Source organism: Rutidosis leptorrhynchoides, chromosome 8, assembly GCF_046630445.1.
Source record: "Rutidosis leptorrhynchoides isolate AG116_Rl617_1_P2 chromosome 8, CSIRO_AGI_Rlap_v1, whole genome shotgun sequence".
NCBI lineage: Eukaryota > Viridiplantae > Streptophyta > Magnoliopsida > Asterales > Asteraceae > Rutidosis > Rutidosis leptorrhynchoides.
Genome location: NC_092340.1, coordinates 59,738,048 through 59,743,878, shown reverse-complemented (window position 1 = coordinate 59,743,878; position 5,831 = coordinate 59,738,048).

Here is a 5,831-nt window from a genome sequence, read left to right as displayed (position 1 = left end):
ATAATAATTTAACATCTCATTTGGTATAATAAACATTGGGTTAACAACATTAATTGAGATCGTTAACTTAAAGGTTTCAAAACAACACTTACATGTAACGACTAACGAAGACTTAACGACTCCATTAGAATGTATATACATGTTGTGTTTTGATATGTATTCTTATACTTTTGAAAGACTTCAAGACACATATCAAAGTACTTCTACTTAACAAAAATGCTTACAATTACATCCTCGTTCAGTTTCATCAACAATTCTACTCGTATGCACCCGTATTCGTACTCGTACAATACATAGCTTTTAGACGTATGTACTATTGGTATATACACTCCAATGATCATCTCTTAGCAGCCCATGTGAGTCACCTAACACATGTGGGAACCATCATTTGGTAACTAGCATGAAATATCTCATAAAATTACAAAAATATTAGTAATCATTCATGACTTATTTACATGAAAACAAAATTACATATCCTTTATATCTAATCCATATACCAACGACCAAAAACACCTACAAACACTTTTATTCTTCAATTTTCTTCATCTAATTGATCTCTCTCAAGTTCCATCTTCAAGTTCTAAGTGTTCTTCATAAATTCCATAAGTATAGTTTCATAAAAATCAAGAATACTTCCAAGTTTGCAAGTCTACTTCCAAGCTTTCTAATCCATTCCAAGTAATCATCTAAGATCAAAGAACTTTTGTTATTTACAGTAGTTTATCTTTCTAATTCAAGGTAATATTCATATTCAAACTTTGATTCAATTTCTACAACTATAACAATCTTATTTCGAGTGAAAATCTTACTTGAACTGTTTTCGTGTCATGATTCTGCTTCAAGAACTTTCAAGCCATCCAAGGATCCTTTGAAGCTAGATCCATTTTTCTCATTTTCAGTAGTTTTATCCAGAAAACTTTAGGTAGTAATGATGTTCATAACATCATTCAATTCATACATATAAAGCTATCTTATTCGAAGGTTTAAACTTGTAATCACTAGAACATAGTTTAGTTAATTCTAAACTTGTTCGCAAACAAAAGTTAATCCTTCTAACTTGACTTTTAAAATCAACTAAACACATGTTCTATATCTATATGATATGCTAACTTAATGATTTAAAACCTGGAAACACGATGAACACCATAAAATCGGATATACACCGTCGTAGTGAAACCGGGGGCTGTTTTGGTTTGGATAATTAAAAACTATGATAAACTTTGATTTAAAAGTTATTCTTCTGGGAAAATGATTTTTCATATGAACATGAAACTATATCCAAAAATCTTGGTTAAACTCAAAGTGAAAGTATGTTTTTCAAAATGGTCATCAAGATGTCGTTCTTTCGACGGAAATGACTACCTCTTTAGTAATTGACATGTAACTTAAATTTCCAACTTTAAACCTATACTTTTTCTGTTTGTATTATTAAATTAGAGTTCAATATGAAACCATAACAATTTGATTCACTCAAAACGGATTTAAAATGAAGAAGTTATGGGTAAAACAAGATTGGATATTTTTGATCTTTTTAGCTACGAGAAATGTTTAACAAATCTATACAAATCATATCCTAGCTATCTTATATTGTATTATACATGTATTATAATATATTATGTAATCTTGGGATACCATAGACACGTATACAAATGTTTTGACATATCATATCGACCCATGTATATATATTATTTAGAACAACCATAGACACTCTATATGCAGTAATGTTGGAATTAGCTATACAGGGTTGAGGTTGATTCTAAAAATATATATACTTTGAGTTGTGATCTAGCCTGAGACGTGTATACACTGGGTCGTGGATTGATTCAAGATAATATATATCGATTTATTTCTGTACATCTAACTGTGGACAACTAGTTGTAGGTTACTAACGAGGACAGCTGACTTAATACACTCAAATCTTTAAAACATAATAAAAATGATTGTAATTATATTTTGATCATACTTTGATATATATGTACATATTTGTATAGGTTCGTGAATCAATCCGTGGCCAAGTCTTATTTCCGAGGAAGGAAATATCTGTGAAAGTGAGTTATAGTCCCACTTTTAAAATCTAATATTTTTGGAATGAGAATACATGCAGGTTTTATAAATGATTTACAAAATAGACACAATTACGTGAAACTACATTCTATGGTTGAATTATCGAAATCGAATACGCCCCTTTTTATTAAGTCTGGTAATCTAAGAATTAGGGAACAGACACCCTAATTGACGTGAATCCTAAAGATAGATCTATTGGGCCTAACAAACCCCATCCAAAGTACTGGATACTTTAGTACTTCGAAATTTATATCATATCCGAAGGGTGTCCCGGAATGATGGGGATATTCTTATATATGCATCTTTTTAATGTCGGTTACCAGGTGTTCACCATATGAATGATTTTTATCTCTATGTATGGGATGTGTATTGAAATATGAAATCTTGTGGTCTATTGTTACGATTTGATATATATAGGTTAAACCTATAACTCACCAACATTTTTGTTGACGTTTAAAGCATGTTTATTCTCAGGTGAATACTAAGAGCTTCCGCTGTTGCATACTAAAATAAGGACAAGATTTGGAGTCCATGTTTGTATGATATTGTGTAAAAACTGCATTCAAGAAACATATGTCGATGTAATATATTTCTATTGTAAACCATTATGTAATGGTCGTATGTAAACAGTATATTTTAGATTATCATTATTTGATAATGTACGTAATATTTTTAAAACCTTTATTGATAAAATAAAGGTTATGGTTGTTTTAAAAATGAATGCAGTCTTTGAAAAACGTCTCATATAGAGGTCAAAACCTAGCAACGAAATCAATTAATATGGAACGTTTATAATCAATATGAACGGGACATTTCAGTTGGTATCCGAGTGTTGGTCTTAGAGAACCAGAAAATTTGCATTAGTGTGTCTTATCGAGTTTGTTAGGATGCATTAGTGAGTCTGGACTTCAACCGTGTTTTCTTTAAAAATGATTGCTTAACATTTTTGTTGGAAACTATATATTATTAACATGTAAATATTATATGATATATTAATCTCTTAACATGTTTGATATTGTGTGATAGATGTCTACCTCTAGCACAAATCCCATTGACTCACCTAATAATAACGAAGAGTCGAAGAACCGGAAGAAGAGGAAACGGAACCGGAAGAAGAGGAACCGAAAGAAGAGGAACCAGAAGAAGAGGAACCGGAAGAAGAAGAGGTTCCGGAGGGGGAATAGTAGGAACCACGGAAAACCGGTCAAATAAAAGAAAATACTCAACCAATGGACCAAAGTTAATAATGGTCAATGGTTTTTCCGCTAAGGAAGCAAAATATTGGGAAAATTACCAATTTTCCGATGAATCGGATCCTGATGAGGATTCCGATGATGTTATAGAAATTACCCCAACACAATTTAATGAGGCAAAAGAAAATAATAAGGGAAAAGGCATCAAAATAGAGAAATCGGATTCCGACCCCGATGAACTTTATATGTACCGTCAACACCCGTATTTTCAATATCGTGACAATAACCCGGGAACCTCTAAACCACCAGGTTTTTCTAAACCAATGTGGAAAACGACGACTAGTATTAGAGGAACATCATATATCTCTAGAAGATTAGGAAAAAGAACCAAGTCCGAAGAAGAAGAAGAAGAAACCAGTGATTCAAATTAGAGGGGTGTGAGCATTTTGTGTAATAAATGTATTGTAGTGTGCTTGTACTTTTATGTTCTATGTAAAAATTGCTTGTATTGTTTGTTATTACGAATCTAATCCTTGTCTATTTTACAGTATAAAAACAAAATGGACGTTAAGGGTAGACAACCGAATATTTTAGAAGACCTACCAGAGGATATGATTGAGGAAATCTTGTCTAGAGTCGGTCAGAATTCATCAGCACATTTAGTTATGGCGAAATTAACTTGTCAAACATTTGAAAGACTTTTCAGAAATGCCTTAGCTTATAAAAGGCTTTCCTTTGATAGGTGGGGTATATCACATTGGGGAGACTTTAAGTTACACCGTGTTTTCTTTAAAGCGTTAAATGCGGGGAACCCAAATGCAATTTTACGCTACGAGTTAAGAACCTATTTTGACTCAACATATCCCAACATAGGATTTCGTGAATTAGAATGTGATGACCCAGAAATTTCGACTAAATTTAAACTTAATCTTTGTATGATTAACATTTTCGACACGATAAGCAAAGTCTGTAAAACTGAATCTCAAAATTTTTGAATTACTTTTATATATTTAAATACCCTTCGGTTGTTTTCGACGATCCGTGAACAATTATATGAAAAATAGATACATATATACTATAACATGAAAAGGTAACAATGTATTAATTGTTTGATACCGTACATTAAACTTATTGGTTTAAATATCTATTTGAATATATATGATAAGTTGAAATATTTATTATTAAAATTTATTTATAAATAACTTCCAATGTGTATTTAAAAACTGATTTATGTATATATTAAAAAGATATATATATAATAAACGATAGTAACATTCGTTTATTGATTCGATTGATATTTAGATAAGTTAACTAAAGCGTTTAAGATGAACCAGTTAAACACTAATTTGCTACAGTGTTTTCAAATTGCCACATTACTCAAAATGCTACAGTGTTTTCGAAAATCACTATTTGCTACAGTGAAATTGACTTTGCTACAGTGAATTGCTACAGTAAAACACTATTTTAAAATGTATTTTAAAAATTAACGAGACGATGATTTATAGAAGTAAATGACCAAAACACTCAAATGTATAAGTTATACCTCAAGTGGTATAGTTTATGGATGATTTAAGGCTATATTTTAACAAAGGTACGAGTCACGAAATGTAAAATGCAAGTTTTTTCAGCGTACAAAAGGACATTTGAGAAACCGGAACCGGGACATAAGTCGAGTGATGACGTACGACTTATCGGAACAAGAATTACAAATCAACTATGCATGTGAATTTAATATAATATATAATTAATTATTTAAATTATATATATTATATAATTATTTATTATGTCGACAAACAAAAATACAAAATTTTGTGAGCTGTAAAAGTGGGCCATGCGATCGCATGGCCATTGTGCCTCAGACCCATGCGATCGCATGGGAAGGCTGGGCAGGCAACATCTATAAATTCAGTCGATTTCTGTTTTTCTATCCATCTATCTCGCATCTATCTCTCTATATATATTATATTTATATTTATTATTATTATTATTATTATTATTATTATTATTATTATTATTAAGATTAATATTATTATTAATCTTAAATATTATTATTAGTATTACTTTTAGTAATATTATATTACGACGGAGTGCTGTCCAAGTAATTTTCAAAACGAGTTTCCAAGCGAGCTAGAGCTAAGGAAAATATGGGTTATTACCAAGGAGGTTATGGGTAATGTTCGGGGGTATTTTTGTGAAGCAAACCTAGTGTTTATCATCTCTGATGCGTCTACGTGCTTTCCTACAATATTGTATATCAATATTAAACAGTGAGTTTCATATGATCCCTTTTACTCCCTACATTTTTGGGCTGAGAATACATGCAAATGCTTTATTAACCGATATACAATATTTATATGCGTGAGTTTCATTTGCTCCCTTTTTAATTGCTTTTGCAATCTATATTTTTGGGCTGAGAATACATGCACTTTATTTTAAACGCAATGGATACAAGTACATACTAAATTCTACACTGAGTTTGAACCGAAAATCCCTTAGCTTTGGTAACTAGTAACTGCCGGTTATAAGAACTGGTGGGCGCGAGTAGTAGTATATGGATCCATAGGGCTTGATATC